At 41.5% G+C, this 13,864-nt stretch overlaps 1 pseudogene; it reads right to left on the bottom strand.

The window, feature by feature from the left end:
- LOC139468289 (uncharacterized) overlaps positions 1 to 13,864 on the bottom strand; it is a 187,658-nt pseudogene that overhangs the window by 35,443 nt on the left and 138,351 nt on the right.

Raw genomic sequence — 13,864 nt, 5'->3', positions numbered from 1 at the left:
ACAGACCGCCGTCATATAGATTGAATATTGCTGAGCATGGCGTTAAACAATAAACCAACCAACCAACTTTATGAAACATTCGGACTTCCAAAAGGGCATTGGTTTTGTCCATGCTTTCCAACTTGTTCAATGAGAATTCAAGCAGCATTTGTTTTGAAAGGACATAGTATTGCTACTTCAGATCTGAACGGAAAACATGCCATTGTCATATGTGAACAACATATGATTCTGATCATGAAGGTTTCATAAATATTAATACCATTTCTTCCATCACAAACAAATATGTTTGTTGAAGAATGGAGGAAAATATCAAAAGACATTTGACGGCAATGACATGTGCAGTATTTATAATACCAAAAGGGTGTCCAGTGTATGACTTCCTGCTAGAATTCCTCAAGCACTTCCTGACATGTGAACCCCATTATACCAGAAGCCCTGAAAGGGATCTGACCCACAAGCAGCCCACATTTGGGGACAATCAAGTTTACATCAACAATGATTCGGGCTGAACTTTTTTTCTTTTGCAATTGAAATTTCACTGAGCCATATGGCAGCCTGGAAACGGCTTCCAGCCAGAGATACTGGCTCAGGTGCAGACTCTTGACTGGAGGCGGTTGCTCTCAATCTAAACTTCTTACCAGGACTGAATCAACATTCAACAAGTCAAAACATTTTCTGTTGACACTGGCAACAATTGGGAGACACTTGAAGAACAGAAACATGAAGATAGTTATTACTGTAATACAGTCATAAGGGAAGTTGGGTAGTCCAGTGGTTAAAGTGTTTGCTCATCATACTAACGGGCTGGGTTTGATTCCCTACTTGGATGCAACAAATGGAACCCACACTTGGTGTCCTCCACTGTGATATGTCAAGAATATTGTTAAAAGGAGCATAAGCCTCACTCACTCTTCTCACTCAATGTGTCAGTAATGACCAACACACAAACAGCTGTCAGACTATCAAATGTAATCAATCATGAATAATGTAACATTTTTTTCATCACCCCACATACATGTAGCTGGTGTTACAAGAGCACCATTTTGTGGATGTGACACATACTCATGCCGTCCATGTCATGTCATATTCAACACCTGTTACACACCGACACCATACCTTCCACGACTGTCTGCAAAAACGTCACGATCATGAATCACCACACACTAAAAACCATCCTAATTGTTGAAAAAGCTATTCACTGCCCTGACAATGCCTTCCAACCTCTTGCCCAGCTTGCCAGCCTGAAGGAATCACAAAACAAAGACGAAGGCACGTTTCAAATATTAGCATCCGAACATCACCAAGGTATTACACAAAAACAGGACATTCTGAATTGTACTGTGATGGAGCTTTCAAACAACCACACAATGTAAGGCCATGTGGAAGGGGACTTCTCTGTGTAGTTTCAGGAAATGGCACATGGGGGATACCCACTATGCACTTTAAGCTGATAATTGACAAATTACTGGAAAATATTCAGTTGGCTAAGCAAGCACGGCGTCTGCTATGCTGTGAGGTCTATAGTTTCAGGTTATGGTTACAGCAAGGATCTGTTGTTTTCAAAAACATCATTAGTCTAAAAAAGCAAGATTTTGCAGTCAGGAAATTGTATGCTGGTATGACTGGAAAATTTTCCATTGGAAATGCAATCTGTGTCGTATGGGGTGATAAACATGTCATTCCGACAATAAGGTGTCCTGTTTTCAAACATGTCATTGCCATGATAGATTGCTACATTATTAACTTGAATATAATCAAGTTACGATAAGTCTCTTCTGTTTTCACTGCGTCAGAGTCACTTTCATTGTTGTCATGCCTGTTAACCAAGCTATTTGAATCCCAGAGATTGGTTCAGTCAAACACTTTAACCAAACAAAGTCTGATGTGGCAGCTGGTCAGCAGTTGACCGCTCTAGTGGACAAGAGGAGACAGATAAGATGCCATAAATATTAAGATAAGCTTCCAGGTAATTCCCCAGTCACTCTGTCAGTCAGGCCCCTCATGGTCGCTGGCTTTGTGGGTTGTACCTTCTCATCTCAATGCCGCATTGTTGTACAAGAATGTTAGAAGAGCCTTAGATTCTCAAGATGCTCAGACAAAACCAAACCTTGTGAAATATTTGTGTGATTTTTAAGATTATAAAATTATTTCCATGAGCATTTGTTTCTAAGAACATAAATTCATTGAACCTAATTCTTTTTCCAAATTACTTTCATATTCCTTGAGAAAGTTTTATGAAAGAAACATTATAAATTCATGATTTTCATTTTTATGAAATATTTTATAATATATATTTTGAATAACAAAATAACCTAATTGAAGCAGATAAGCACATATATCTTTAATGCAGAAAATACATTTTGTACACTTCCATACAAACTCCCATATGGTAAAATTACTTTCAAGGGTAAATACTCTCATGAATTTATAAACTAATTATGCTCTAAATAGACCCAGAACTAAATATACTCCAGTATTTATACATACAGTAATTAACTCTAACCAACCTCACCTAAAAGACTACAAACATATAACAGTACATAAAACAAATGCCAAATACTGTCCAGGGCCCACTTGCACAAAGCGATCTTAGCGCTAAGACTATCGTAAGCCTATGTTAAAGTATGGGAGTTACGATCATCTTAGCGCTAAGATCGCTTTGTGCAAGTGGGCCCAGGCAAACAAATGTCGCCCATCTGACACCAAAGACGCCACTTTTAGAAATAACATGGCATGACGTCGAGAAAATGTAAATATGTAAACCTCCCACCCACACTGTCCATTGCCAGGTAGGCTACCCAGGTAAACACGATGTAGGTCACATTTTACCTACTGCCACATTCTTCTACATACATGTATACCAGTACACAACATAGGATCATCTATGCATGAAACCACAATTACACAGCCACACCTGTTGTTTATGAATCATTTGATTAATCCCTTTCGTAAAATAAAAATCTTTGCTTTGGGTGAACAAATTATGGGGGCGTTAGCTTGCTGTGGTTTTCATGTCATGTATGCAAAACGGAGTTGCCGTGTTTGTAGGTTTTAGTAAGATGTTTTTCTTGATTAACCTGAAATTTCAGCTGTTGAGTTGTCTGATGTCAACAAACATGCCAAACTGGAGGTAATTTAACCACACATTCCTGGTAAATATTTACAATTAATAAAAAACACACATGTTTTTCCATTTTGCAATATTAGTTGTCACAGATAACCGATAGTCATGCTTCTAATACAGCATGTGCCAACACACTATCAAAAAACGTATCATTACACCACACTTAAATAACAATTAGTCCTTGGAAATATCAATTACCACTCCATGACGACAATCACCCTGTGGTTCTATCAATATCCCGCAATGCCACAAAACAACGGCAGAGTCACACGGGTCACATCCTTAAGCATACAGTTTCTGCAAGGAACCTCAAACAATCTGACAGATCAAATTCATAACTAAATTTTCAAACCTAAGTCTAGTAATTCATTTGAATGCCAAGCAAATACCTTTCAAACAAATCCTTACACATACGCATACACATGTTGTATTCTACCAAACAGAAACATAGTATTCTGACCACTACCCAATTCCCTCCTCCGCTAACTCCTCACCTGGGCTTATACAGGGACTCAATCAACTGTTGCATGTTCTCCTCCTCATTATCTTCTCGTTAAGGTAACTAATCCACGTATCACCACAGGACAGTCCTGTAATTACTCAGTCCTCGTATTTACGCCAGAGGAACCCTCCCACAAGCGTCCCTTCACCACATGTCCGTCTCAGCTAGTTGTAAGCTAGTCGTCCCACGAGATGCTACTCCTCATCCTAGTGCACGCCTCACTCTAGTAAACTCCCGCCTGCCTTGCCAAATTTAGGTCAATAATTCTTCAGTACACACGCATAGGGCCAGTTACTCTCACAATGTCTAATTCTTGCCTCCCCTGACCTCCAGAATTTGCATTTGAAAGACAACATGAGGAACTGATTGTCGCAGGGTGAAATCCAATCGGGTCCTTTGCTGGGCCGTGTCATGTGAGTTGAGCTTATATGTGTAAGGTGACAGTATCCAGACTGATATTGTGGTGTTGGATTCAAGCCAGGCAAGTCTCATCAGATGGGGAACAAACACAACTTATGTGTGGAATTTTCACTCTTTTTGTTTCACTGACAACCCAAGCTGACAAAACAGGTCAAGTCTTGTTAAGCGTTCATAAAAATCAATTTATGGACTCGGGAGTAATGTTGTTAATTAAACATGAACGTTTACAATACACAGTACGCCACTTCCATCTGTTCTTAGAGCATACCTCAGCGTAATATTCAATACTTACGTACACTCTGCACAAGAGTTATGCTCGGCTGGTTAGGACACACTGTATTGTGTACTGTGATCCTGAAATGTTTCTCTTCATAGCGGATCCTTTGTCCATATGTAATACTTTATTGATGAAATATCAGCCAAAATGACCTCAATATCAGAATTACTGACTATTAACAGATAAAGCAGACACCCAGCTGAAGTTACAAAGCTCTAACTATGTCAATAAATGTATATTGTTGTAGACTAGTACTAGTGAAATGTATTGGCCGTTATCAACTTGAACATCGTCAATTGCTAATGATCACTGACTCATATATTTCGCTTGCGCTATGTGCCTATCGTTTTGTAGTTGCATCAGTAGGAACTCACTCAACCAATGTACATTCAACCTCTATCAATAAACTGGTATGTTATTGGGTGCATACAAGTTCATCTGAAGATTAAAGGGAGACTCAACACAAACATTGACACAAAAGAAGACTTTGACGAGTCAATTTCGACCTTAACTTTTCAACTACTGCATTCAACAGTCATAGGGAACATGGCAGCTAAGTGGCAGGGTGTTCATTTATCATGCACTAGATCTTGATTCCATTCCACATGTGAGGTTTGATTGTTTGTTTGTTTGTTTGTTTGTTTAATGCAGCACTAAGCTATATTCCAGCTATATGACGGCGGTCTGTAAATAATCATGGCAGGACCAGACAGTCCAGTGATTGACACAATGAGCCTCGATCCATGCAAATGAGATGTGATGATAACGAGCCTGACCACCCGGGTTGCTGGAGACCTATTCTACCCCCGATCTTTACGGGTCACATGTGAGTTTTCAATGGTAGAAGACAGTTAAAAGTAAAATAATCAACTTGGCCTGAAAACGTATTAAGTCACCAACAAACAGACATTCCTTGAAAGCTACTGACTCAGCTTCATACCAGATTTAGTGTTCCTAACATGTTACAGGGATGTGTTAGTGAGGGTTGACTGTTGTGTAGCGCCACAGTCTGCAAACTATATCCTTGCATGTGAATAAAACTGAACCAGGGAAACTGGTGACTGAAAACATGAGCAACGATTCACGTCATTAGAACAGTGACATGCAACCAGCCACATCACAAAGTGGTGTGGTGCGGTGTGGTGAAATGGGATGTCACATCTCATTCAAGATTATTGCACTTATATAGCAATGTGCATGATGTGTAATTGTGTGTGGCTGCTTGTACAAGTCCAGGATAATGCTGATATCATTGTGCCAGGCCACTGAGATACCATGACACAGTTTAACATGAATGCCCAACACAGACACAGTATACCGAGTCAGAGCCGACCAGTCCTTGTTTAAACCCTTTAATGCTGAGCGCCAGACAGGGTAACAACTTACTATCTGACCCGTGAAGATCCGGGGCAGAATAGGTCTTCAGCAACCCGTGCTTGCCGTAAAAGGCGACTATGCTTGTCGTAAAAGGCGACTAACGGGATCGGTTGGTCAGGCTGGCTGACTTGGTTGATGCATGTCATCGATCACAATTGCTTGGATCAATGCTTATGATATCAATCACTGGATTGTCTGGTCCAGACCCAATTATTTACAGAACGCATCGTATAGCTGGAATATTGCTGAGTGCGGCGTAAAACAACAAACACACAAACAAACACAAACTTACTATCTTTGAACTTTTTGGGGGAATCGAACCCCCTACCTTCCATTCTCCGGTCAGACCCTCTACCACTACACCACGGAGGTGTCCATCACAAAGACCTATCACCCAATCACTTTTACTCTTACAATAAGTGCAGCTAACTTGGAACTAAAGATATTCCAGAATCCCCATGGAGGTGAGGACAGTATTAGGCTGCATGGCTTATCACAAAACATTGTCAAGACATTCTGCGATTTAGAAACTTTATAGACAAATGACAGCCGAAAAAATATTTTCCACCCTTTAGGAAAATACAAGAAAAACGTAAAATCCACAAGTTAAAACAAGCCAGATATGGATTGGATTAGTAACGAACATCCATGAGACATGTGTCGGAAGCAGCTGTAGTGTATTATAGCCAAGGCCAGTACATCATAAATAGCTGATATTGTCAACATGATGCCTGTGAGAGTAATACTGTTTGCCTTAGATAAATATTGAGCAATTGTGACAAATACTGCCTGCAAGCTGTACGCCCACAGAGCGCCAGAAGAAGGCAATGGGTTGGGAAAAACATGTATTTATAACACCGCATGAAATGAATGCTTGTTTATTTGGAGGTATTTCTTCTGTGAATCCCAATTCATGTCATCTTAAATGTTCCAACAATCTCAAAATCTATTTGTCACAAAACAATCCCTGTTCATCAATATCGCTGTGGATGGTCCTTAGAAAGACTTGGTACCAAATATACCATTTCCTAGGCACAGTATTACTACTGTATGCGATATTGATAGGTTTTACCAATATCAATTGTCCTGCGAGTCATTTACGCTACTTCCATCTGAAGGTCTTTATTGATAAACAATAGAGGTTTCCATCACCTTGGATAGAAAATACCGTGTTCTGTATTAGCACAAAGGATATAATGAGTGATAACTCATTTCACTGTACAGTGAAACACTGTTAATTGTCTGGGCAAAACAAATTTCTGGATAAACGGAATATCATTACAGAGCACTTTCCTTGGTATATATATAGATGTTCCCGCAAGCAGGTTGTGTTTCCAAAGTCACATGGTCACAACTAACAAGGGAAAATATTGTGAATTCATTGAAACCAACCATATCCTGACAAGCTTCAAGACCATTTCATTGACATTATTTGTTTGTTTGTTTGTTTGTTTGTTGTTTAATGCTGCACTCAGCAATATTACAGCTATATGATGGCGGTCTGTAAATAATCAAGTCTGGTCCACACAATGCAGTGATTGACATCATGAACATCGATCCAATTGGTAAACAATGACATGCATCAACCAAGACAGCGAGTCTGACCACCCGATCCCGTTAGTATGACATTAAATCAAAACTACACATGACTATATTCTGTAAAAGTATGGTTTGTGTATTTGAAAAAGAAATGAAATGATAAAAAGAAACTACACATAAGAATATCGGTCAACTATCACATAATTACCAACAAATTTTACAACGTGAAGATTTGAAAGGCAAACCTGTAGTAGCGGTAAGAATACATCACAGTCTTATCCCAGAACACAGGACTATCTGCTCCCGACCTCCATTTTAGGTGCGAACCGGTCAACTCTCAGATGTCCCCTGGTCACTTCATATGTATTCCAAATATTGATACCTCACATATCACACGGACATTAAATATTTGGACAAGCCAAAGTGACCACTAGAAGTGTCTGTGATCTGGACCCAAGATGACCAGACGGCAAGATTGTCACCTCCTCCCTAACTGGAATCAAAAACTATGTGCCCAAGTAACTTGACTCATGAACCTATTGCAGTGAAACCTGACACGGCTCATGCAATCAGCTATTGTCTCTTGTCTCAGTCATCGGATCATGTTGCCTGATTAAGAAAGGAGACCAAGCATTTCTCCACTTGTGCTGGGGCAGCTCAATTGTGGAATTTTATGTAACACGGACAACAGCTATAAAGTGAATCCTTCCAAGGTTGAGGCAGTGTCGTTTGTTTGTTGTTTAACGCCGTACTCAGCAATATTCCAGCTATATGACGGCGGTCAGTAAATAATCCAGTCTGGACCAGACAATCAAGTGACTGACATCATGAGCATCGTTCTACACAGTTGGGATATGATGACATGTATCAATCAAGTCAGTCTGACCACCCGATCCCGTTAGTCGCCTCTTATGACAAGCATAGTCGCCTTTTATGTCAATCTTGCTGAAAACCTATTCTACCCCGGATCTTCACAGGTCTGTTGAGGCAGTGAGAAGGTTTGAAATTTTTCACTGCTTTTATGGGCTTAAAATATTGCAACCATGTTGGGAATCAAACCAGGGCCTTCAGTGAGACAAGCAAATGCATTAGCCACTAGACTACCCCACTGTCCCCTGCAATGTATATGCACATCTCGGACATCAAATCAGTGTGTGGGGGTAGTTAGATGATTCTAATACCTAGATTTGCTAGTTTGTCTCTACTCACTTGATCTTCAGGCCTATGAATGTGCTGTAAAATACTTTTATGTTAAAAGAAGTACCTAGGTAGAGAATCTCACCCAAGTGTCTTTTGAGGTCTGTTTGAATAAAGATAAAGTTTCAGTCAACTTCATTGTATGCATGACCAGATCGTTTAATACATGTATCTAAATACATTTTGACAGGAGTACCGTCAAACGTTTCCAATCAGACATTTTGTACCTATCTCTTGAGACCTTCACCGGGTACCCGGGTAGGGTCGGGTAATAGGGGGATGGGTACCCGGGTAGGGTCGGGTAATAGGGGGATGGGTACCCGGGTAGGGTCGGGTAATAGGGGGTTGGGTACCCGGGTAGGGTCGGGTAATAGGGGGATGGGTACCTGGGTAGGGTCGGGTAATAGGGGGATGGGTACCCGGGCAGGGTCGGGTAATAGGGGATGGGTACCCGGGTAGGGTCGGGTAATAGGGGGATGGGTACCCGGGTAGGGTCAGGTAATAGGGGGATGGGTACCCGGGTAGGGTCGGGTAATAGGGGGATGGGTACCCGGGTAGGGTCGGGTAATAGGGGGATGGGTACCCGGGTAGGGTCAGGTAATAGGGGGATGGGTACCCGGGTAGGGTTTGGTAATAGGGGGACGGGTACCTGGGTAGGGTCGGGTAATAGGGGGATTGGTACCTGGGTAGTAAATTTGGACTCATCAGAGCCCAACCAGGCACCACTAAGGGACACAACTGTGCACCACAATTTGTATCACCTCAGACCCCTGGGCCACCATGACCCTGGTTTGTAAGTAAACCCCTACTTGTCCTAGTATGTCACAAATAGACACTGGAATACCAAAAGATTATAAAATTCTATGCACTTAACTTTTTCAAAATTCCATTGATGACAAAATAACATTGATACAACATATCAGGTGGCAAAGGAATCAGAACAACCATAAAAAATAAATGTTGACAATAAAAAGCTGTTCACCAGCTCTATGTAAGGCTTGTACCAGTTTGACATTCCGAATGACACACCCACAACATGCAGCGCAATGTCAGGGACACGCGGCCCAGCTGCTGCCCATGCAAGCACCACAATGCATGACTAACAAGTCTAACATACAGATGGCATGGAAAGCAATACCTCCCCATCTAACTTCATAGTGCTGCAGAAACAGCTGCTTTTATTAGTGCAATGTAACTGAGACAGAGTTTTCCTGATAACAGTAAATGAAGGATTTCACCTTACAATAAACACCTCCAACTGAGTGTGGTAATGGGGCCGCAATGTTATTTGGATGCCTTTATCTTACACCAACATACATCACAGTAAATGCATCAATCTTCAGATTGTCATCAGAATGAGTTAGCAAGTTCTTTTTGCTGCTTTTAGCAGTATTCCAGCAATGCCATGGCAGTGAACACCAGAAATAGGTTTCACACATTGTACCCATGTCAGGAATCGAACCAAGGTCTTCAGCGTGATGGGCTAAAGCTTTAACCATAATCTACCAGGCCTCATCGGAAATCTGAACCAAACTCATCTTGGTACTCTTCATTAACAAACACACTGTGTAATATGCAGCAACATTGTTTTTCACAATGAGCAATAGATCACAAACATATTTATGTTTGTTTTGTTTGTTTGTTTGTTTGTTTGTTTGTTGTTTAACGCTGCACTCAGCAATATTACAGCTAAATGACAGCAGTTTGTAAATAATCGAGTCTGGACCAGAAAATCCAGTGATTGACACCATGAGCATCGATCCAGACAATTGGGATACAATGACATACATCAAGCAAGTCAGTGAGCCTGACCACCCGATCCCGTTAGTCGCCTGGTACGACAGGCTTCTTTATGGCAGCATTGAAGACAACTGGAAGATCACGAACTCAGGACACCAACAGTCTAAGTTACATCCCGCTAGTCGCCTGGTACTTCAGTTTATGGCAGCACTGAAGACAACTGGAAGATCACGAACACAGGACACCAACAATCTAAGTTACATCCCGTTAGTCGCCTGGTACTTCAGTTTATGGCAGCACTGAAGACAACTGGAAGATCACGAACACGGGACACCAACAATCTAACTTACATCCCGTTAGTCGCCTGGTACTTCAGTTTATGGCAGCACTGAAGACAACTGGAAGATCACGAACACGGGACACCAACAATCTAACTTACATCCCGTTAGTCGCCTGGTACTTCAGTTTATGGCAGCACTGAAGACAACTGGAAGATCACGAACACAGGACACCAACAATCTAACTTACATCCCGTTAGTCGCCTGGTACTTCAGTTTATGGCAGCACTGAAGACAACTGGAAGATCACGAACACAGGACACCAACAATCTAACTTACATCCCGTCAGTCGCCTGGTACTTCAGTTTATGGCAGCACTGAAGACAACTGGAAGATCACGAACACAGGACACCAACAGTCTAAGTTACATCCCGTTAGTCGCCTGGTACTTCAGTTTATGGCAGCACTGAAGACAACTGGAAGATCACGAACACGGGACACCAACAATCTAACTTACATCCCGTTAGTCGCCTGGTACTTCAGTTTATGGCAGCACTGAAGACAACTGGAAGATCACGAACACAGGACAACAACAATCTAACTTACATCCCGTTAGTCGCCTGGTACTTCAGTTTATGGCAGCACTGAAGACAACTGGAAGATCACGAACACAGGACACCAACAATCTAACTTACATCCCGTCAGTCGCCTGGTACTTCAGTTTATGGCAGCACTGAAGACAACTGGAAGATCACGAACACAGGACACCAACAATCTAACTTACATCCCGTCAGTCGCCTGGTACTTCAGTTTATGGCAGCACTGAAGACAACTGGAAGATCACGAACACAGGACACCAACAATCTAACTTACATCCCGTCAGTCGCCTGGTACTTCAGTTTATGGCAGCACTGAAGACAACTGGAAGATCACGAACACAGGACACCAACAGTCTAAGTTACATCCCGTTAGTCGCCTGGTACTTCAGTTTATGGCAGCACTGAAGACAACTGGAAGATCACGAACACGGGACACCAACAATCTAACTTACATCCCGTTAGTCGCCTGGTACTTCAGTTTATGGCAGCACTGAAGACAACTGGAAGATCACGAACACAGGACACCAACAATCTAACTTACATCCCGTTAGTCGCCTGGTACTTCAGTTTATGGCAGCACTGAAGACAACTGGAAGATCACGAACACGGGACACCAACAATCTAACTTACATCCCGTTAGTCGCCTGGTACTTCAGTTTATGGCAGCACTGAAGACAACTGGAAGATCACGAACACGGGACACCAACAATCTAAGTTACATCCCGTTAGTCGCCTGGTACTTCAGTTTATGGCAGCACTGAAGACAACTGGAAGATCACGAACACAGGACACCAACAATCTAACTTACATCCCATTAGTCGCCTGGTACTTCAGTTTATGGCAGCACTGAAGACAACTGGAAGATCACGAAAACAGGACACCAACAATCTAACTTACATCCCATTAGTCGCCTGGTACTTCAGTTTAAGGCAGCACTGAAGACAACTGGAAGATCACGAACACAGGACACCAACAATCTAAGTTACATCCCGTTAGTCGCCTGGTACTTCAGTTTATGGCAGCACTGAAGACAACTGGAAGATCACGAAAACAGGACACCAAAAATCTAACTTACATCACCTCCAACAAAATCCAACTTTGCGAACACGAACAAATGTACTTTTTTTTTAAATTTAAAAAAACACCTTATAAATCTTAACCCTTGAAATCACCATCTTGACAACGAGCAAACAGGTGAAACCAGTAACAATGCAATCAATATTAAACAGTCAGCTGCAAGTCATGCACAAAGTGCTTCTGAGTGTGAAGCATGTCCTATTGAGAGGAAGCAAGGTAGACAGGCCTCCATGATGGCCAGGTGATCCCCACCTGCAACAACCACCTGTACAAGAGGGAGGGGGAGCACAAGCATCAGTGTACTTACTAGTTGCTGAACTGGCCGGGCTTCTCAATGGGAGGGTTGTGAACGATACCCTGCAACAGATTATTATATACCATTGGAGTAAATGTATGTGCATGTATTCATGGTAATAACACACATGTTCAAACATGAAGGGATGGCTCTCTGAAAGAAAGGTTGGACTACAATTAGATAAAATAGTTATCTAATGGGTCATAACATTCCATACATACATTCCAGCATTTAAAAATGAAATTAAAGGATATACAGGTTAAATTTTTTCCAATTTTTGTGTATGGCAAAGCTGCACTTCAGCTCTTGTAACTACAATGTACATCCATTAAATTGTGTAACATGTTAATCTGTACATGATAAATATGTATCGAAATTTAGACAATGCAAGATTAAACCTGTAATATTAAACACAGAAAAACAAACTAATTGATCTGCATGGATCAAGGAGTCAGAAAACTTCTAAAGGTTATTTACCTCTGTTGTATTATCCTGTTCCAAGGGAGGCAATCAAAGAAAAGGTAAAATCTATTTAAACTATTGTTCACTGAAGTGAAATGTCATGGTAATGACTTAAGAGTTTCATAATTAACAAAGTCGAACCCTAAGTGGCAGTGTTAGTACAAGCTCTCAACGTCCCCGTGAAGTGTGCAGTGTAGTGTGGTCAGTGAACCAGTGAGACTACAGAAGAGCAAAACAAGAGCAGCTTATATGCATATGCCATAAGTGGACCATCCCCGCCAAGCTGGCTTGCCCAAATACCAGGTCATCAAAATATGCATACAAGAGTTTCTTGGTTTGAGAATTCTGTAATTTTATTATTTAAACTTAGAGTTTGAAATAAAGAAAAAGAAAGAACGGAAAGAACACAAAGGACTATGGACAACGTCTACTAGAAAATATTAAATAATTTGTATTCATTCCAGTGGTCATATTACAAGAGAAATATCAGACACTTGATGTATTTATTGATGTGGGTGAGGGTTACACCAGTCACTATACTCTGTCAACCATACCCATGCTTGTGGGTTTCACGAAACAAAATTGTGAAATGTTTGCATCCCTTTCGACTTTTCAAACACTTTAAGCTAACATGCCGTGATATAACTGAAATACTGTTCCAAGCTGTGTAAGCCCAACTCACTAACTCTGGTCAACCTGAAGCAGGTAAACCAGTGGCTGAAAGCATGGGCATCCCTCAGCATCATCAGCTGGGTCACAAGTGTGCAATGGTCTTCCATGGCGTTCACCCAACAATATCAGAACACTGAGCAGCCATTGGGGCCAAGTGATTACAATATCAGCGGGATCCGTGAAGATCCGGGGTAGAATAGATCTTCAGCAACCAATGCTTGCCATAAAAGGCGACTAACGGGATCGGGTGGTCAGGCTCGCTGACTTGGTTGATGCATGTCATCAATCAAAATTGCGTGGATCGA

This window comes from Haliotis cracherodii, unplaced genomic scaffold, assembly GCF_022045235.1.
Source record: "Haliotis cracherodii isolate W230 unplaced genomic scaffold, xgHalCrac1.p SCAF_2, whole genome shotgun sequence".
Lineage (NCBI taxonomy): Eukaryota > Metazoa > Mollusca > Gastropoda > Lepetellida > Haliotidae > Haliotis > Haliotis cracherodii.
Note: the sequence above shows the minus strand (reverse complement) of the source record. Positions and strands in the feature narration are given on the sequence as shown.